The following is a 23,249-nucleotide window of genomic DNA, read 5'->3' on the forward strand; positions in this document are numbered from 1 at the left end:
TGACCTCCTGGTTCATAGGCTGATGCTCAACCACAAAGCCATGTCAGCTGGGCGAACTTCAAAATTCTTAAATGTCTCTTTACAAAGAAAAGTTACCTGAACAATCTTTACAAGCTGCTATTCTAATCTTTCCTCCATGCTGTACTCTGAGACTAGTTCTCTCTGTTATCCTGCTATTTTTTTCTCATAGAACTTATTATCACTTGACATAGTATATATCTACATGACTCCTGCTTCTTTTAGAATATTTATTCTATGAAGGCAGAAACTGTAACTGGTTTGGTCACTGCCTTACTTCCTACTACCTAGACGAGTGCTTGGAATGTAGAAGGTACACAATAAATATTGATGAAATTATTTTTTGAAGTAAATAAATCATGATATAATCAGAAAATAGCATATTTTCAACTTTGTACATATAATAAGAATGCTCCTTTAACTCTACTCAAAAAGAAAAAATATAAACAATTGGGAAAATATACCCTTATAGATATTAAAAGTTGATGGTGTAGCCCAGTCACGTGGCTCAGTTGACTGAGCATCATCCCTTCATGAAAAATTTAGAGGAATCAATTTTCTGACAGGTCACATATCTAGGATGTGAATTCAATCTCAGGTTGGGGCACATATTAAAGGCAACAAATTGATGTATCGCCCCTCCCCCCACTCTCTCTCTCATATCAATAAAAATATTCTTGGGTGAGGAGTAAAAAAAAAAAATGATGGTGTAGTGTTTTAATTAGGAAAAGAATACAAATTAGCTTTTTCAGATTATGATGTGGTTTTTGGAATTATTTTACTATTTTCCGGATAGTGAACACTAAATCCATTTACTGACCTTCTAAAATGCTCCTGGTAGACTGTCACTGTGTTATAAGCACATTTCATAAGAATGATGGCTATTATTACATATTTTTGGCTCAGAAATAGTAAAGAGTGTAAGTAATTGAAGAATAAGAAAGAAAATAAGGGTTCTGAGAGGCTTTTGAGAAGTTCTGGGCAAAACTTGGAAGATCTCATGTAATTAAATGAATTGTTCATCAAGTGTTGAGTTACGTGGAGATAACAAACAATACCAAAGCATCATAGGCTTAAGCCAAGAAAGGTTTATTATTCACTCATGCTCTCAGTCTCAAAATCTGGAGGAGGCTCAGGCCCACATTCTCTTTGTTCATTTTGAAGGCTTCAGGCTAAGGAGTCATTTCCTACCTCCTATAAATTGAAAGAAAATGCACTGACTCTTTAAAACTCTTTTCTTAGATGACACACATTTGTTCTATTTATATTCTATTTACCAATGCCATACACATGGTCAAGAATAAATTTCATTCAATGGGAAAACCCAGTCTAACTTTATGCCCAGAAGGAGAACAAGAATTAAATACTTGTGGACAACATATACTAGTAATGACTATAGGGCAAGAAAGAGTGAATGGGACCTATATGTGAGAAAGTACATGGTTTAGAGAAAAAGAAAATAGCACATTTATGGTCAACACAGTGTCCTAGACAAGATTGGGGCCAATAAAAATTGAATATGGTTCCTCAAATTAGGCAATGTGTGAGCTTCCTTGTTTGCAACATGGTATGAGCTATGGGCCTGGAAAAGAATAGTAAATATCTCTCTCTTGGTGATATTTAATTCTATATTTGTGTATTTATACCTTTTAGACATACCTTGTTCACACCTGTATATAACATTATAATGAGTGAATAAATATAATTAGAGTTTTAATAACAGTATTAATAATAATATCAGTGTCTCTAGTCATGGATTAGAAGCATAATGAGACCAATGTTTCCTACTGATTTTCAGCACTTCACATCTTTAAAAACCAAAGAAACCACAGGGTATTAAGCACACACAATGCTCTACACTTAATGGTAAGTACCTCAAGCTTAAAAGGGTTATTTAGATTAATTTGCTTTTGAAATTCAGTTATTACTGTATTCAAGTGATTTTTGCCTATTGTTAGCTAACTCTAGCACCCATTACTTAGAAACCAACATCCAGCGGGCACTTCTCTGATTTCCATGATTCTTAGTTGCCAACATTAGCCTCTTCTTTCCATTTTTTCCTTTTATTATTATTTGCTAATACATCAGTTTTGTCTCTCTGGGTATAAATGCAATGCAGCTTTTAACTCTGTTTATGGGATACAGGAACATGCATCCTGCCAAGAGATTTCACATTGAGCTACAAATTACTATTATGAGTCATTATTTCCATTTCATTCTTCTCCTTTGTGAGTGGAATTAGTGTGAAGATCCCATTAGCAACAGTGCCATTACAGGCAGATTAATTTTTAAGGAAGAAATCAAACCAAACTCTTTTTATAAACCTTAGGCATATATGAAAATAAAAAAGAAAATCTGTAGAGGTTAATGTCTTTATGAAAAATAAATAATATCTAGGTATACAGTGAAGATTTTAATGTGGCTATTTTTTTAACTTTCTTAGCTAAAGAAATGTTTTAGGTATATAACTATAAAATAGAATCATAAGTATAAAGTGAATTTATAAAGAGTACAATAATTATTAAGGAGGGATCTACTGGACTCTTTGGTGACTTTGTTACTTCTTATAAGCTAAGAACATTATCTTTAGTTTTATGACTATTAAATGTAATTTCATTTAATTCTGGTCTTCAGAAAAAGGAAAACAATCTCAAACAATATAGATTCTCGATGTTTCCCTTCCATACCACCCTACCGCTGTTTATTTGAAATTTTTGACACAATGCACTGAATTTTGTTGAATCCAGGTTTAAGAGGTGACAGTACAGGGTTCTAGCCTAGAAGAATTCCCCTTAATCATCAAACTCATTTAGCTAGAGAGAGGTATGTAGATAGTTCACAGGTTGTTAGGGAGCAGCTAACACATGCCCTTCCTTAGGCAAACCAAAGACTTAAACCCCATCATGATAGAAGCTGCAGTGTGTGTGGCTAAGAGACAACACATTGTAAGCAGAGAGTAGTGCTGTTCAGCAGAAAGGTAAGGTGATGCAGTGGCAATTTCAAAGGAAGGGCATCATGCTGCACAGTAATTAAACATGAATTGAAAGTGGAGAGAGACTGAGCCAGAGGTATTGTTTGGGAATAGGCCAGGCAGGAAAGGAGTAACATCTCTTGCAAAACCCTGAAACAGAAGCATATGGTGTGGGCTCTATTGTCAAAGAAGAGGCTCCATATGGGTCAGGCAGAGAGGGGAGGCTAATAAAAGATGAACTAGATTCCTCCATGTGATCTTGTTTCCTCCAGCTTCCTGGTAACCTATTTTGACAATTGTGCAGAAAACAAACACAACAGTAATGCCTCATTTTATACTGTGAGTTCTATTTCCGGAAGTGGACACCATGCTACCTCTTGCCAGAAAGCAAGGCTTCCAGTGAAACACATAGCAATTTATACTTATAGAAATTTGAACACATAGGAAGTTTGACTTTTATGGTTCAATGGCTTTTCAATTTAGGTTTGTGCTTTGTTTTGTTTTTACTTTCCTTGGAGTTTATGAGAATTTCATCAACAGAAAAGAACTACTTAAAGTTAAATTGATTTTTTTAATGCATTGGAGGATTTTTTTAACTTCCTAATTTTAGATAAACAGGAAATGAAAGTATAGCATTACATTTTGTGTGTATTTTCTATGAACTAGCTTTCCAAACTAAACATTTTTGCATTTGTTTGTTTGTTTGTTGTATCCAAATTTCAATGGACTTGCCCAGGGCAGTTTGTCTTTAAGGAAATTGTACCCTCCTTGGTTGTCAGGTTAGACAGACTTTCTCTTTATAGTAATTTTCCAGGTGGAAGGAAAGGAAAGGAGAAAAAAGATTTTGAGGTAATGCATTCTGACCTATTGCTAAATAATGAATGGCTAATTTATTTGGAGACTGCAAATGCCAAGGCAATTCCAAAACAAACAAACAAAAAAAAAATAGATGAAACAATTGACTCTACAACAAATTGGATTTGGAATACAATTCATTTTCTTCTCAATAGATGGCTAACTCAAAGACAAGACTCTAAGTGTCTTCAATTAACTAGCTTTTTTGTGTGTGATTCTTTGATGGACTGCAGAAAATCTCAAAGTGGTACTCCATTGTCCCTATCTATCACTTTTGAGGGACTAAGTAAAAATGATTCAATTGCTGGTTATGGAAACAGAAAATTTTTTTTTCCTGTTTATAAATAAAGAGGAAGAAGAACAAGAAAGTGTATATACTATTAACTACATCTGTTCAAAATCATAAGTCCTTTAAGGAAAGAAATATGAATTTAAAATATCTGGCTGGACCTTATTTAGTTTTTAAATAATAATAGTTATAATGACTTCTGAATATAAATGCTAATAGCAAATATAGTACTATTTTGTGCTTTTGCAACTGAATGGTTCAAGTACAAACACTGATTTTTTTTTTTTTAAAGCAAAGTATGTAGTAGCATTTTATATAATGGTGCTATTACTTTTTCAATCACTTCTCCATTTCCCTAAACATTTTAAGTACTTAGTTATGTTATATTTATGCAGTGAGACCAAAACAAGAACAACATAAAATAAAATAAAACAAAACTAAACTAAACAACAAAAACACACACAGAGGAAAAAACACACACACAAAAAAAATGCTGAGAAAGGAATTTGGTATCACATCCTAACTAATATGAGAGTAATATGCAAGTTGACCATCACTCCAACACACAAGATGGCCGCCCACATATGATCAAAGATGGCTTACCCAAGTGTAATAAGATAGCCACCACAAGATGGCCAACAGGGAAGGGGAGTTGGGAGGGACCAGGCTGGCAGAGGAGGGAAGTTGGGGGTGACTGGGCCTGCAGAGGAGGTCAGTTAGGGGGGACCAGGCCTGCAGGGGAGGGCAGTTAGGTGTGATCAGACCTTCAGGGGAGGACAGTTAGGGGCAAACAGGCTGGTAGGGGTTCAGTTAGGCATCAATCAGGCAGGCAAGGGAGTGGTTAGGGGGTAATCAAGCTGGCAGGCAGAAGTGGTTAGGGGCAATCAGGAAGGCAGCAGGCAAGCAGTTGGGATCCAGCAGTCCTGGATTATGAGAGGGATTTCCGACTTCCCGTTTAGGCCCAATCCTACTGAGACTGGACCGAAGTGGGCAGTTGGACATCCCTCTAGGGGTCCCAGGTTGGAGAGGGTGCAGGCTGAGGTGAGGGAGACACACCTCTGTGCATGAATTTTATGCATGGGCCTCTAGTTTAAAATATGAGTGCTGCTCTATTTTATCATTTGTTTATTTATATGTACTATTTTCAAGTCTTTTCTGCTACTTCTCTCAAACTCAGTTATAGGACAATAAATATTTCTAGGAGAAGAAGATGTTTTATTTGAATTTAAGGTGACTTTGTTTTCCATACCTTTTAGCTATTAGAGCCCACAAACCCTTTATATTTTCTAGGCTTTGTAGGCTTGGCCAGTGATTGGGGCCAATCAAGGCCTTGCAGTTGCCAGCCAGGGCCTTCCTTTTCCTGGCTTCCCACTGTCAGCTGGGGCCTTCCTTAGTTCTGCACTGCCCCCTGTGGTCAGTGCACATCATTGCGAGGGGTCAAACTTCCAGTGGATCTAACTCCCAAGGAGACAATTTGCCTATTAGCCTTTTGTTATATAGTACCAGAGGCCCAATGCACAAAAATTCATGTAAGAGTAGGTCTTCCTACCCATGGCTGTCAACACCAGCTTCCCTCCAGCACCTGGGACCTGGGTTTCCCTTATCCAACTGCCAGCAGGCACCCGGATTCTGGGCTGCTTTCCTCCTTTGGCCACCTGTAGACACTTGGGACCTAGGTTGCTTCCTTCCAGCCACTACAGGCACCCGAGATCCAGGCTAGATTCCCTCGGTTGCCAGAAAGCACCTGGGATCTTGGCTGGCTTCACTCTGGCCCTGGCTTCATCAGGAAGGACGTCAGATTTAAATCCTGAAGATGTCCAGTCTAATTAGCATATTGCCTTTTTATAATTATAGATAGATGCAGAATTGTGTGTTTATTCTATTGATTATCATAAGTATGGGGACTATCAGTGTTTATAAGAGACTGAAAAGGGTTCTGAAGGCTTACTTATGTGGAAATTTAAAAAAACAACACACATATAAATTATATCCATGAAGAATTACAGCCTTAAATATGATTTTAATGTGGCCAGCTGGGATCTAGATTGTTTTCCCTTACAATTGCCTGTTAATAAATCAAGAAATTTTTGTAAATGTGTGCTACCTTGCTCTGCTCATGAGCTGTGTGTACATTTGTTGTGGTTTGTGTGAGCATGTATGTGTGGGTTCTTACATTTATAAAAGTAAAAACATAGTAATGAAAATAAACAGCAAAAAAGAAACACAACTCTGACAATAAAAGTAACATTAAGAATATCTCCATATCACTTTACAGATAATACAATTCTTTCAATATGTTTATTTATTTTTTATTGATTTTATAAAGAAAAGAAGGAAGAGGGAAAGAGAAAGACTAATTGGCTGCCTCAGGCATGCCCCCTACTAGGGAATAAGCCAGAAACCAGGAATGTGCCCTGACCTGGCATCAAACTTGTGACCTTTTGGTACATGGGTTTATGCTCAACCAACTAAGCCCCACTGGCCAGGGCACAAATAATACCTTTTTGCAAAAACTTTTTTACATTGAGAGATTTGACTGTCTTTAAATGTTGCCATTTTGTCACCAGAGAGTTAAGACACATAGCTGATTGGCTTTTGCCCTGTTAGGTTATAAAGTCACTTCCATTACTCAGAAATTCATTTCTTACTGCAGGCGGCCCACATCATTATAATCATAGTAATTATAATAATTATCATAGCACTTACACTTACAATTATACTGTGCTGCCTTTCCTAGTGAATCCTCCAACTCTTCACAGAGGAGGGTACATACCATACATGGGAATCTCTGCCACTGAAATGCAGGCATTGCTGGAGTAGGAAAAGAGGCATCTAAATTCTCTTTGGCTTTCAATTTTTCCTAGTAGTTGTTATTCAGAATAAATAGATTCAGTTGAAGGTTAAAAACAAAAATAATTTGTGAGAATTGAGTGGAAACTGAAAAAGTCTCAAGTACCCCAAGATGGTCTTATTAAAAATGTAGATAATGTCCAAGAAAACTAATATATTTAGCTTTTAGTCCAAAGGAAATGCTTTCCCTAGGGGTGTCGAACTCAATCAGAGAAGGGGCCAAAATCTGAAATCCAGCCTAAATCGCGGGCCGAATGGTTTACTGAACAGTCATAAACTGACAATGTCATAAACTGACAGCGGAGTGCAGTGATGACAGCGTGATGCGGGCCACATTGCAAGGCCTGGCGGGCTGGATTTGGCCCGCGGGCCTTGTGTTTGACACATGTGCTTTATAGGAACACTAGAGGCCCAATGCATGAAATTCATGCAAGAGTAGGCCTTCCTTCCCCCAGGTGCCAGCACTGGCTTCCCCAGGGACCCGGGTTTCCCTTGCAGCCCTAACTTTGTCCAGAAGGTAGTCTGGTGTAATTAGCATATTACCCTTTTATTATTATAGATGTTCTACAGATAATATGCCCTATGTACATACAAAGTATATCTATAGACTGGCCTGGAGTGCATGCCAGCTATTGCCTCCTTGATTAAAGGTATTTACACTTCCCATAATCTGTTGGGTTAGTCCCTAAAAATTGGCACTGTTTTATTTAGAACCTAGAGGGCAAACCATTGGACTCTACTCTGATAGTCCTTTTTGCTCCAGTAATTTATTTTTTTTAAATATATTTTGATTGTTTATAGGAAGAAAGAGGTATAGACAGTTAGAAACATCAATGAGAGAGAAACATTGATCATCTACCTCTGGCACACCCCCTACTGAGGATGTGCCCACAACTAAGTACATGCCCTTGACTGGAATCGAACTTGGGACCCTTCAGTCCCCAGGCTGATGCTCTGTCCACTCAGCCAAACTGGTTAGAGTGGTCCAGTAATTTCTTAACCACACCATCTTTTCAGGCTAATTTTGGCTGCATTGTAAATATACGTGGACAGTTTAGAGGCAGTAATTACTGGTTGGCCATCTTTCAGAGCACTCTGGATTTATTTGATTTCCATTGATTTTTCATCTCTCTTTATTTCAGTGAGTCTATAAACACAATATAAGTAGCTCTGTTGTATTATTTGAATACTTCTGTGTGTGATCTTAGAAGGAATTAGTTGTTTAGAATAGAATAAGAATAAAAACTATAAACTCCAGACTTTGACAAAACTTCTCCATTCTTACAAGTTCTCCTAAATAACACCCACTTTCTAGACCTCAAGCTGATAATAATTCAGATTGTCTTGGTTTTCTTCTCTCTCATGTCTGCATTTCCAAACCTAAGTGTTTCTTCAAATGCTGCTTCACTCACAAGAAATAATCTTATCTTCCTCTGAAACTCATAACAAGATCTGGTTATACCATTCTTGGAACACTTAGTTTGTATATGCTCTATTAGGACAAGGATTTTCAATTGGCACCATGAACATTCACAGTGCTTGTTAAATAGTAGGTGCTTAATAAAATTATTTGACTTTCATTAAGGTCTACTTTGTATAAATATCATTGTGCAGTTAGGTGGATGTCTTACCTTTATAACCCAGATGATTAGTAAATATTTAGCAAATAACAATGATTATTGTTATCTGTCATAAAGTTCTATGAACATATAGGTAAAAAAAGTCCTATGTCACTTATCACTGTATAATTTTTTTTTTATTTTAAAATAGGATATACAGGGCCTTGTATATTATTTACTTAATATTTATTCAGCAAATTGACTCAGTCTAAGAATTGTGTTCACCATGTGTTCCTTAAATTTAAGTCCACAATTTTATATTCTTTATAGAATGCTTTTATTCTATACACTTTTTATTTAATTTGGAGTCAGATTTCTAGAAGCACTTTGGAAACAAGTAGCAACTATTCCAAAAGGCTTATCCAAACAAAATAAATTTGAAATATATTAGAAGAGAAAAGAATGTTCTTCCCCCCCCCCCCCCTAAAAGCTGGTCTACATTGAAGAACTTAATGTTCCTAGCAGATAACTAAAAAATGTGCTGAATCTAAGAGAAAAATTATGTGTGGCCATATGAACTTTAAAAAATAATTGTCCTGCTAAAATTTATCTTCCCTACGATTGGGTTAATGGAAGCCTGTATTTTGGTATGCAAAGAATCCTTCTTTAAAATAAAAATTTATAAATCTCTTAGGCATGTTACCCTGTTATTTTGACAAGAAAGTTGCCTTCACATATAATCTGTCATAGTCAAGTCTGCAAAAATGTACCACTGGTAAGTCTTAAGTGAAAACACTATTTTTTAGAGATGGACAATATTAGCCATATTATCCCTGTTATGTGTCTTCCAAAGAATACATTATTCTCATTATGAAGAAAAAAATGACTGAAAAATGGAAAAAACAATATATTTGTAGTTTTTCACTGTCAGAGAAGACAAAGATTTAGAAACATAGAGTAAAATGAAGATATTTGCCCATTTGCTTCCCCTAAGGGTATGTTTCAGGAAGAAGAAAGTGTATCCCTAGGGGAAGGATTGAATGTCATTTAGGCTAGAAATTAGATGCTGCCCTTAAATCTTTCTTGATGGGCTTGTGTTAAATGGCAAGGTTGTGAAATGAAATACAAATTAGGCTTAAATAGGATAGATTGCATTAAAATGTACTCCACTGAACAGGGAAGTTCAACCAAAGTTCAGTGAGTTCATGTCGGTGTGAAGTGGGGAAAGGAGCTGGGCACAGAGTCATGTCGGTTGTGGGTGGGACCTCACAGAGACTTCTTTGGCTTCCAAACAGGACTTGATATGCACAAACATGGGCATTCCAGCAGTGACTGACATCCTGCCTGATGAAGTTAATTTGATCCACCTGAGGATAATACTGGCCATTGGCTTTGTGACCCCAAAGTATGCTCCTTGTTGGTTCACAATAAATACATGTTGATCGATTCTCTAACATAGCATCTATCTGCATCACAGCTAGATACCTCTGATTTTAAAAGTTACCATTCACTTGCTTTTGACTAATAAATGGAATTGAGTGGCATAGATATTCTTATCTTTTCAGTTGCTATCCACTTTCACTATGATTTACATAATTCAGGAAGAACTTTGAATTGTTTTATGTGTCCTACTTGAAAATTATTTCCTCTTTTTATACGTTTAAAAAAAGCCCATACATTTAAAGCAGATGACTTTTTGTTTCATTCCAACTTTATCTGTTATAGCTGAAATTTGATAATAAAACCACTTTTCTCTTGGTAGTTTATAATTTAAAACTATTTCCATTGATGAAAATGGCTAGTTGGTGTATAAACTAGAAACTGTTTAAATACATTTACATTTATTATTTAATTGTCCTTAATAATGTCATGATATTATGATAGAGTTGCTCTCAATTCCTTCATCCCCATTCTATGGATGAGAAAGCTGAGGAACAACAAGTTTTAGTTAATTTGCCAGAGAGGCCAGACTTGTTTGGATGGAAATTGGGATTAAACACCGACCATTTGGCTGCAGAAATGGGATCTTTCCACTGTATTGTGACATTTCATGATTTCATGCTCAATAAAAGAAGAGAAAATACTAGGGACACACAGAACACCTGGATGGTCCAAATGGGAAGGTTACAAGTGGGAATACACATAAACTGGTTTTAAAAATTTATTGGTTAAAACTGCTAATGGATACAGAATTTCCTTTCAAGGTGATAAATATGCTTGAAAATTGTGGCAATGAACAACTCTGTAAGAATACTAAAAACCCTTGAATGGATATGTATACTTATTTAGGAATCTTTTCTAATTACACAGAAAACAATCCTAATTTCTCCCTTTAAAATTTTTTAAGTTATACTTAAAAATACATTCATACATATTTTTTTCCCTTTAACATTTTTTTTTTCAAATTTGAACTGTGGAGAAGTAGAGAAGTTACTTTGGAGTGGGTCACTTCCTGAAGACATTTATCTTTCAAATAACTTAGATTTTGGCTGGTTTGATCAGTACCTGCAAGTTGACCAGGGCATATAACCCTCTCAAACCAAAGAACTCTGTTCTCAGTTTGGAATATTAACACTTGTAGTTTAATTTTCTAAAAGTTAGATCCTCACATATTAAACAAAATTTCTAACACCCTAGGGATAAGTGTAGAGGATAGTTTAACCCTTCAATATATTAGAACCTTAGGACACAATTATTTTGTGTTTGTTTTACTTATAAACATATTTTATTTTGTAAGAAAGGTTAAAACAAATGTACTCGTACATTTCATTTATATTTACAGTGCATTAAGTTATTTCATATCTTTATTGAAAGTATCCTGTTGACCTATGTTCTAAGCCACTTGAAAAAAAATGTGCATTTTAGATTTTAATCATAAACAGATTTAAGCTCCCTTATGGCTTACTTCTTTCAGCTTATAACACCACAGTCATTTAAATAAAATGTTTACTTGTAAAAGTGTGTGTGTGTGTGTGTGTGTGTGTGTGTGTGTGTTTTACTTGAAATAGCTGATTACAACTTGTTTGGGGGTTTTATGATATTTCTTCTAAAAAGTAATGTTTTAGGTTAAAATTTAAACATTTCACCTTTTAAACTGCCTGGTGTTTGATTTCATATGCTTGAATTAAACACACCGAATCTACTTGAATCTCTCCCTATTTAAGAGACTTTTTGAAAAAAACAGGCCTGGCCATTAACTTCCTCTCTGTGGCTTTCCAAGGATGAATTAAAATGTGCAAAATGACTTGATATTCATGGTGAAAGGATGCTTTAGAGTGTTAATCCCCCATGAATTCTGCCTCCAGGATCTTGCTTAAATGAACAGGAAACTTCTGGAATTGAACAAGCATTGTGGGTGGTCAGTCCATGGTTAACAGGAAGAGAAGGGAGATTTCAATTAAAGATTTGAGTTAACTCACATAAGTACCATTATTGGTAGGTGCATGTGTAGTATAAGTATAGGCCTGCACTGATAGGGCAGCCAGGCCGAGAAAGACTGAAAAATTAAATTTCCTATGTGTCAGAGAAAATGCTCTGAGGATAAATTGTACATTTTCAGGGACTTGTTGTATATCTCTTAGCATACTTCTGGAATTTCACATACCACTAAATTTGGCTATGATCAGAGTTTTGAAGATTTGCAGATAAAGTAAAGGTCAGCATTATATTTTGATTACTCTTGACATCTTAGGGTTGAAATTATTTTTCCATTTCTAGTTCAATGTCCTGGTGTAGAGAAGGAATGTAACATACCTTGATTTCCTGTGTATTACAATGGAAAATAATTCCTGCATACTATAGACATACAGTTTAAATAGTGCTATATTTAATAGGAGAATGAGAAATCCTGTCTCTGATAATGACTACAGAAATGTAATTTATTAATTGTTTTCAGGTGTATTAATCATTACACTTTCACTTTAATATGCATGTTTGTGTACACTCACTAAAGCATCTTTTTAATTTTTTTTTTGTCATCTTACATATACACCCACAAAACTAAAATTTAATGTATGTTATTTAGGTTATATGATTTTTTAAAGAAGATAAGATGAATTGCTTCAATTTTCAAAAATTAGTCATTTAAATATTTCTAAGTTTAATTTTCAAATATGGCAAGTATGATCATTCAAGTAGTCTAATTTTATATCAAATACTAGTGGCCCAGTGTATAAAATTTGTGCACGTGTGGGGGGGGATATCCCTCAGCCTGGCCTGCACTCTCTCCAATCTGGGACCCCTAGGGGGATGTCAGACATCCTTCTCACAATCTGGAACTGCTAACCCCTAATCACTCGCCTGCCTGCCTGATTGCCTGCCTGATCGCCCCTAACCACTCTGTCTGTGGCCTGCTTGCCCCAAATACCCGCTCCAGCCTTCTTGGCCCCAACCGCCACCCCTGCAGACCTGATCACCCCCAACTGTCCTCCCCTCCTGGGCTGATTGCCCCTGTTTCTGCCTAGGCTCCACCACCAAGGCTTTGTCTGGAAGGTATCCCGGTCTAATTAGCATATTACCTTTTATTAGTAAAGATAGAGGCCTGGTGCAAGGGTGGGGGCCAGCTGGTCTTCCCTGAAGGGAGCATGACTTGCCAGGGCAAGGGGCTCATGGCTGTTTACAGGATGGCCACACCTCCATTGGGGGTGTGAGGGTCCCTGCTGGGGCCAAAGCCAGACTGGTTGAGGGGCTACGGGCCATTTGGGGGTGGTTTGCAGTCCGGCCAAGCCCTGGCTATGTTTAAAAGGATGTCCGGAAGGTCTCAGTCTAATTAGCATATTACTCTTTCATTAGTATAGATTAGCTACATTTTTTGAAGGAAGGCCAACTGGTGGGAGGCTGAAATAACTAAAAGAAATACTGTGAAAATATAAAAAATTAGGTGTTTAAAGTACAAGTAAATTTTTGGTAAGACTAAAAGAATGTTACTTTATCATTTGCTTTTTAATATAGCTGTCATTTATGTGAGGAGAATTGTCTTTTTTTTCTTTTTATTGGATTTATTGGGGTGACACTGGTTAACAAAATTATACAGGTTTCAGATGCACAATTCTACAATACACCTTCTGTATTGTGTGTTCACTACCCCAAGTCAAGTCTTTATATAAGTCTCTTGTCTATCAGCATTTACCAAGACCTTCCTACCCCTATACCTTCCTCCACCTCACCATCCCCTACAATCACCTCACTGTTGTCTGTGTCCCTGAATTTTCTCTCTCTCCTTTTTTTTCTTCCTTTTTTGATTAATTCCAAATTTGTGTGTTGTTGTTTTTTAAGTGCTTTTAGGTTTTGTGCCTTAGTATTTTTTCAAAGTGTGCAGAAATATTGGGATTAGGCACTTAATTCTTTAAATTGTCAATGTCAAGGGAAATGAGAATGGATTAATCAGCAGAAGATGCCTGAAGGTTGCCTGATGTACTCTGACTTATGTTTAAGTCAATCTTGATTGACCTCATTTAATTTTATTTACTTTTTGCACTTTTTTTTTTTTAATAATGAGGCTCAGTTCTGCAGCTGCATTAGGGGCAGGGCTATGTCCCAATCACCATATTAGAGAATTGCCTGGTCCTGGAACCACAGACATCCCCACCAATGTAATTAATGAGGATTCCACTCAACCAAAACCCCCAGAGGAAGTCTATTCATAAATGGAAAGTAAAGTGTAATAGCTTCTTTCTCAGATTGTCACATCCTCTTTAGACATGCTTAGCATGCTATATACTCTTTCTGCCCTTTAATTATGAAGAACAATCATGTTTCTTAGCACCAACTTTGCACCAAAGATTCTCTGTGGCATTCATGAAGCTAAGGACTAAGGGACTTTGATTTGTAGGGTCCCTTCCAAGTCTTGGGGAGAGGCCCTACCAATCTGTTCATATTCATAAAATATCCTTTTTATGGTTGTCAAGACCTCAGTGTTTACCTCTTAAGGTTCTTTTAAGTTTCACTTCCTCTCAAGCCAGGTGCCATTGGAGTGATCAAAGACAATTTAAGGATTTGCAATAAAGAATGTGAGTTGGAGTATGCATTTAGTCAGATGTGTCAGGATGACCTTTATTTGGCTCACAACTTCAATGTATAGTTACTGCTGCTCATATCTGTGCAGACTCATGCTTGTCATGATACCTGTGGATGTGATCCATAATGCCAAGCCTTGCAAGTATATGCTTAATAGGATAGAAGAAATATGGAAATAGATGTTCTCAAATGAAAAAAAAATATCAAGGATCCAATATGTGAAATATTAGTGGAGGGTTTGATTTTCATTGGTGTGCAGTCAAAACAACCTTCCCCACTGCCAGGAATATATGAATATTTTTGGCCCTATCGAATAGGTTTGCAATGCATTTTATTTTACCCTCTTAATGGAAGTGACATATTTGTAAGTTTTATGTACCTTCTTAAGTGGAAATATGTTTTGGGATATTTTAATAAAACAGGAAAGACATGATAGACCCATTATTTGGACATATCTATACTAATAAAAGGGTAACATGCTAATTAGACCAGGTGACCAGACATCTTCTGGAAATCCAATTTAGGGGGTGACCAGGCCAGCAGGAGGGCAGTTTGTAGATGACCAGTCCAGCAGGGGGCAGTTGAGGGGCAACCAGGCCAGCAGGTGGAAGTTAGGGGGCAATCAGGCAGGCAGGCAGGTGAGTGGTTAGGAACCAGTGGTCCTGGATTGCAAGAGGGATGTCCTACTGCTTGTTTAGGCCCGACCCCACAGGACATCCCCCAAGGGGTACCTATTTGAGAAGGTGCAGACCAGGTTGAGGGACCCCCTACCCCCCCTCCCACCCCGTGCATGGATTTCATGCACCGGGCATCTAGTACTATTATAAGAATACTCAGCTTCTCATAGACTAAAATTGAGAAGGTGGAAATCAGGATTGCAAACAGACTCTGGGTGTTAAGAACATTATCTCAAAACTAATTCTGTAGAATAGCTCTGTTGGTTGGCAAGTCCTACTGTATTCATACAGGGGTTTTTATATGAAATTCAGATGATAAGGAAGGGTCAGATCATGTGTATAGAGGCCTTGAGTGACATTGATCAGGGATTGCATGGATTGAGAGTCAAGCAGTGTCACTAGGGAAAATAGACAAGGTAGATAGAAATAAAAAGGATGTGCTACAACCAGATGCTCTGCTTAATGTTGAGGATATATGTAACCCAGCCTTGTGTTGTTTAAGAACCTGCATTTTAGTGTAAGGGATAGCAGCATAAATGGGTAGTTTGAAAATTGTTAAGGGAGAGATTGGGAAGCATGGGATATGAAGACAAACCCCAAACTTGGCTTTCTTAGCAGGAAAGAATGCCTGAGCTGAGTCTTGATTCTGCATTCAGACTTTCTTAAAAATATATGAATGAAGATAGTATGATAGTGTATGACTTTCCAGAAAATAAATTTAGATATCTAAATTTTTCCAACTCATCAAGTACAATACCCTCTTCAGGCAAAAGAAAATCAAGTCCCAGAGAACTGAAGCAATTGACAAATGAAAAAAAAAAAAAAAAAACCAGTTACCTGGAAAACACTTTTCCTGGAACCCAGGCTTTCTAAATCTTCCTTCCTCCAATACTCTGTTCATCATTTTTCACAAGAGATGAAAGAAATTCACAGAACTTGCCAAACATCAAAGTGAATAAATAGGACTTTATTGGAGGCTTTAAAGAAAGTAAGTTTTTTTTTAAAAAAAGATCTGGTTTGTATAGTTTTAATTCAGGACAGATGACTAAATATATGGGTATGAAAATTTCTAAATCAAAATATAGCAAGTATAAGGTTAAAAAGAGCAATGTGTTGGGGAAATAAATTGGTATTTCATAATAGGAAACCATGAATAAGAGTCCCTGGTATGTTTAAGCCAATTAATAGCATGTTGAATAGTGAGAGTAATGACATATGTCAAACATCATTCCACAGGTTTTAAATCTTTGCTTAAGAACAAATGCATAACCCACTTAGACCCAGATTCCTTGCTTTGATTTCATAAGAACATATAGACAAATATACTTTCTAACATGTACTAACTCATAGTTTACAACATACACGAGGATGATATCATCCCAAACTCAAGGTAATGGATAATAGAAATTCTAGGTCTGTAAGCACAAGAGTATCCCGATCATGACGAAAATTACTATGGCAGAAAGAATGCAGCAAGGACATAGGAAAGGCTTATTACTAAAATACATTCCCAGGGTGTTTGCTAAATTCTTTGTAAACGCATTTATTTCTTTCCCCTCTTTTCTTTTCCTTCTCTTCTAGATCCAGGCAGATAGATGTTTCCTTTTGTAATGCGGGGATGTTTTTCCTCACTGACACTTCATTGCATATCTTTTCCACCGTTATGTCATACAATTGAAATCTTCCAAGGCTGGTATATGTGAGGTTTTATTTCTTGGTTTATTATAGTTAGGTAAGTTCCTAATGATGATATGATAGACAAGGCAGTAGAACATTGTGACCAGCATTGAGCTTACCAAGCAGACAGAACTATGCTTGGATCTTCATTCCATCACATGACCATCTTATTACTTTGAACACGGAAGAAAATAAAATCTCATTTGCTCCTTTAGTACTGTGGGGGTAATCATAACATTATCTCATTGTGCTATTGAGAAAATTAAACAAAATAATTAAAAGCCAGAGGTCTTGCCCTGGACAGTGTGGATTAATTGGTTGGGGAATCATTCCCTGCACCAAGAGGTCGCCTGTTCAATCCCTGATCAGTGCAAATTACTGGCTTGATCCTGGGTAGGGGGCATGCTGGAGGCAGTTTGTAGATGCTTTTCTCCCCCTCCCTCTCTTTCTCCTTCCTTCTCCCTATCCTTTCCTCTTTTTCTAAAAGAAAACAAAAAGAGTTCTCAGTAAATCTTACCTCTTATCATCATCATCATGGCCACAGCCACTTATGACAAAATTATCTGGACAAATATGTGACTTTCCTATGGAAAGCCAATATCCTGAAAATTTACTTCTAATTTTTTCTCTAATGACTCATTTGATTGCACTTTATGCTAATTTCAGATAAATTTCTATAGTAATTTTCTTTATTTTGAGGCTTTTAAAATATTTTCTTAATATAATTTCAAAAGAGAGAAGCAGGAAATGATGATAGATTAGTAATGGGAAAAGAGAGGTGAGAGTGGATGGATTGGATATTATTTTTAGATATTAACCGCTGTGTTTGAACTTACTATTCTTAATTTTATTTTCTCCAGGGCATCTCTTTGTTCCCCTCAAATACTGCCTACAGAGGGTTAGGAAGTTCAAACCTGCCAGGCTTAATCTGAGTAAAATAGATGACAGCGTCATCTGATGAGCATGAGGGAGGCAGGGGTGAACTCAGGGGCTTGAGTAAATTGAGTATGTTTTGGAATAGCTCCTCTGGAAAACTGTATAGGGATTCAACCATGAGTGAATAAAGGGGTTACAGAGAAACGCTGAATGGCGAGAGAAAGCATTTTCAAAGGATCCATTTGACCTAATTTGATGACTCTCTATCATAACTCAGCAATTCTTGGTTGGAAGCAAAACACAGCATATATTTGTTTAAAAGAGATGCTAGTAGATGGAGATTTAAGAGAACAGAGAAAAGTCAGTCTGATATGTCCTGTGTGGAGGCTGAATCCCTGGGATGTGCACAGAGCTGTTTCCATTGCGTATAAAATGTGTGTTTGTGGCAACATAATAAATATATTGATTTGTACCTTTTAATTTTTGTCATAAACAATATTTAGTTGCTGGAAAGTATTTAATGTAATTTGAGTTTTTTATAGGTATCCCTCTTATATATTAACAAAGAGAGAGAAGAAAACAGAATATATATATATATATATTCACACACACACACACACACACACACACACACACACACACACGGCCTAGTGCATGAAAATTCATGCACTTAGGGGGGTTCCCTCAGCCCAGCTTGCTCTCTCTCACAGTCTGGGAATCCTCAGGGGCAGGAGGTGACCTGGCAATCGGGGAAGGTGACACTCCCATCACATATCTGCTGCTGCCACTGCCAGCAGCTCAAGCCTCAGTCAGGCCCTGGTTACCTGAGCCTTGGGAGGCCCTGGGTGGCTGGGAAGTAGACCTCAGAGGCTTGCCTGTTTCTCAGGCATCAGTTGGACAGCTGACATCTGAGGCTTGCCTGTGCCTTGGGCCATCTCTGAGTGGCTGGGGGGCTGAGGGGATTTTGGGACTCTGAAGCAAGTACATGGAGTAGCCAGACTTGCTCTGGTCAAAGTGTGTGCAGGAGGCAACCAATTGATGTGTTTCTCTCACATTGATGTTTCTGTCTGTCTTTCCCTCTCTCTTCCATTTTCTAAAAATCAATGGAAAAGTATTCTTGGGTGAGAATTTAAACGAATAATTCTGTGGCAAAAAACATTTGCTTTATTTATTTATGCAGTCAAATAATAATGTTTCTTCTCCAATGTAGCACTTAAAGCTTTAGATAAACATTCTTAATTTTTCCTATCATTGTATCTTTTATGCACTCACACAGTACATATTATCTCAATAAACTCTTTTTCTCTCTTCCTTTCTCTCTTTTCTCTTTTGATTTTACCCGGCAAATATATCATTTCATAAAAATTACTCTGAAACATGCTCCTTTCTTTGAGCAAAGTATAAAAATTATTGCCTACAATAAACATAGAAGTAATTTATTTTATTCTTGTCACAAAATATCACTAAATCTGAATGCAATACAGTTATGTTCCTACTAGAAGACATTTAGCTTGTTTACAATATATTTGCTATTAAAATTCTCCAACATATTTCTGTTCACAAACCATGCATTAATAACATTTTATGTACTATATATTCTTACAATAAAATTCTAAGGGCCACATACATTTATATATTTAAAAGTAGACATTATTATTATATTTACTAGCAATATTGTAGCAATTTATATTATAACCAACAATATATGCACGTGAACATCTGCACATACTCTCATCTGCATTGGATGCTATCAGTTATTGCCATATAATTGGATGTCATATTTTTGTTTCATGAAATTAAACCTAAGGCTATAAACTTCCTTCTGAGTATAACTTTGGACACCCTCCAGAGGTTTTGTAATGTATCACTTAAATTTTATTTTTATATCTATCTGAAAGGAATTTATTTTAGTCTCTTCTAGTTTTCTGTGTTCAGTAGCTCTTTGACCCACAGCCTTCATATATCAGAATTTATATTTCATATTACTGTTTAGAAAGCTTCACAAAGAATTTATTAGTTATTTTATTTACATTTAGGTTGGAATAGGTTTAGATTTGCAGAGATAATGTGAAAATTATGCAGAGATTCCCCATTTCCCTCACATGCAGGCTCCTCTATTATTGACATCCTACATTCGTATGGCATACTTGTCATAATTAATGAACCAATAATGACATGTTGTTATTAGCTAAACTCCTTGTCTTGTGCAGATTTCTTTAGTTTTTTTCCTTATGTATTTTTTGTTTGTTTCAGTATCCCATTCAAGATACCACAGTACATTTAATCATTAGATATCCTTAAGGCCCTGTGACTGTTACAGTTTTATGGTTTTTGTTTGCCTTTGATGACCCTGATGGTTTTAAAGAATACTAGCTAAGTATTTTGTAGATTGTCCCACAATTGGGATTTGCCTGATGTTTTTTTCTCATTATTTGACTGAGGTTCTAGGTTTGGGTAAGAAAGACCACAGAAGTAAAACACCATTCTCATCACATTATATCAATGGTATGTCAATGGGATATACTGTCAACATGACCTTTGTTGTGATGTTAACTTTGCTCACTTGGCTAAGGCGGAGTGAAGTGTCTCCATTGTAAGTTATCCTTTTTTTTCCTTTCTTAAACTCATCGGAAGGAAGTTCTTGTGCAAAGCCTACATTTAAGAATTGTGATGGTCCTCCTTGAGGGAGGTTAATCAACATAAATCTTTTAAATGATTCTACCTGTATGATTTATCTTTTCTTCCATTCTATTTGTTTATTCAACTGATTATTTGCATCACTATGAACTCATGGGTGTTTATAATTCAATATGAATGCATTTCTTCTGTTGGTCAAATGTTCCGAGCTTTGTCATTGGAAACTTTGTCCTTTGGAGCTTGTGTCCCTTTGACATCTCCCATCATTGTTTTTGTTTTGACCACATGCTCATATTTTGGCACTCTAAGATGGGCCGTGGTCATGTATATACCCTGATCTACTAAATGATTTTTAAAATTTCCATACATTAAGGTTCACTCTTTATTCTGTTTGTGTAGCATATTCTCATGCTCCTCTTTATTCCTGATAATATTCTTTATTATTAAACCATCTTTGTCTTAACATAATATAGCTACATCCACATTATTTAAATAGTGTTAAAATAGTCCTTTTCTGTTAATCTATCTGGCTTTAATTTTTTAAATTTATCTTTATTGTTGAAAATGTTACAGATGCCCCCCTTTTCGCCCACTGAACTCCCTCCATCCTGCTCCCAAACTCTGCCCAATCCTTCATAGCACTCTTGTCCATGGGTTATACGTAAGTTTTTTGGTTAATTTATTTCCCCACCCCCTACTTTAAAATAGATTTCTTAAAGACAACATGTAGGTGAGTGTTGTTGTTTTTTTTAAATCAACTCTGTCATTCTCTCTATTTATTTCATGTGTTTATACCATTTAAATTTAAAATGATTTAGATATAGTATTGTTAATATCTATCATTTTCATAACTGTCCTCTTCATTCCAGTTATTCTGTGTTTGTTTGTTTGTTTGTTTGTTTTTCTTCTTCATTATTTTACTGACTTCTCTGGTTTTAATTTTAATTGAGCATTTATATGATTACATTTTATCTTCTCTCCTAGTGTATCAATTACACCTAATTTTTTTTAGTGATTTTTTAAGGTTTGTCTAGAATTTGCAAAATGCTTTTTCAATGGATCTGCACCTACTTTCTAATAACACTATATTGCCTTATGTTTAGTACAAATACTTCTCCATTCCTTTCTCCTCTCCCTGTGACATTACAGGCATTCATTTCACTTATGCATATGCTATTAACACCCAATGTTTAACTATAGTATTGCTTTAACCAAATACTTATTTTTCAACTAACTTAAGAATTTAAAACATATATTTTATATTAATTTATCCCTCCTCTGATGTTCTACCTTTTTTTTATGCAGACCCATGTTTCTGACAATATCATTTTTTTCTTCTGAAAAGCTGCCTTTAAACTTTCTTGCAGACTTTGTCTGAGAAAGTTTTTATTTCTCCTTTACATTTGAAGAAATATTTCACTGAATATAGAAATATAGGTTTTGTTGTTGTTGTTGTTATTGTTTAACTCTTTAAATATTTTATTCCATCATCTTTTTTTCTTTTATAGCTTTCAATGTGAAGGCTGCTGCAATTATTCTTATTTCTCTAGTGACTCTTAATTTTTCATAATGTTTATCTTTGATTTTTTGCAATTCACATATCACATACGAAGTTATCATTACTTTTGTTATTTATACTATGGTGTTCTTTGAATGTTCTGGACCTATAGTTTAGTGCCTCTCATTCATTTGGGAAAGCTTTGGTCATCATTATATCAAATATTTCTTCAGATCTGTTCTTTTTTTTTTCTTGTCCTTCTGTTGTTCCAGTTAGGTATATATTTCTTTTTTTTTTTAATTACATCATAGTTCTCTGTGTGCTTCTGTTTATTTTTCACTCTTTGTATTTATGGTTTAAGGTTTCTATTGAGCTCTCTTCAAACTCACTAAGCATGTGTTGAATCTAAAGTGAATCTGTTGAAGGCTTTATTTTAGAATATTATTAATTTTAATTCTTTTTTAGATTTTCCATTTCTCCGGTTACATTACCTATTTTCCACCTTTCTATATTTAGGTATAATTCTGTCTCTTTTAGTTACAGATATAGTGTTTTAGGTTTTTCTCATAGTTCTATCAGATAACAACAGAATTGTGGAGAAGATGCCTTGCAGATTTTCAGGGCTTTCGTGGAAGAATGGCCTGCTTAGTCCCTTAAGTTATTTTGTTTAAAAAAATAGATTTAATAGCAGATTCAAAACACTAACCATCATAGATGAGCAATTTTTTAGTTAGAATGTATCTGAACATTTCCATTTTATGATTTTTTTTAACATTCCCAGACTGGTTTCTCTGATTTCCAATAGCAACCACTTTTAAAAAGGCAGAGGAAATTTGTTTTTTAGAGACTTCAGAGTTGCAGCAATATTAGCAGCTAAGAGCTAGTGAACTATTTGTTATCTCTCAATACTTCTTTGTCAGAGGGTAAGCTCTCTATTGCTGTTTTGTTGTGTTTTGAACTCATATAACTTGATTAAATGTTTTTCTCTTTCATCAATTACCAGGATGAGTCTACAGTGCTCTGTAAAATATAATATTAGCTTTGGTGTTGCCTCTTTGTAAAAATCAGATGATTTATGCAAGTGATTAATGCATTGTAATTGCAGAATTGCCTTATAACTAACCAGCTTTTTAGAAAAATTGGCTTGAAGTGACTTCGGCAAACTAAGAAAAATTATTCATAAAAGTTTTAAGGTAACTTAATTTGAATACCCCAAAATTTGTATTTTACTACACAGTGAGAGAAAAAAAAAGATATAGGATAATTTTCTAAGTAGTTATAACTAGAAGAACGCATTGTCCATTACAGGTAATGTGACAACAGAATT

The sequence above is a fragment of the Pipistrellus hanaki genome, assembly GCF_964339955.1.
Source record: "Pipistrellus hanaki genome assembly, chromosome: 1".
In the NCBI taxonomy this organism is placed as follows: domain Eukaryota; kingdom Metazoa; phylum Chordata; class Mammalia; order Chiroptera; family Vespertilionidae; genus Pipistrellus; species Pipistrellus hanaki.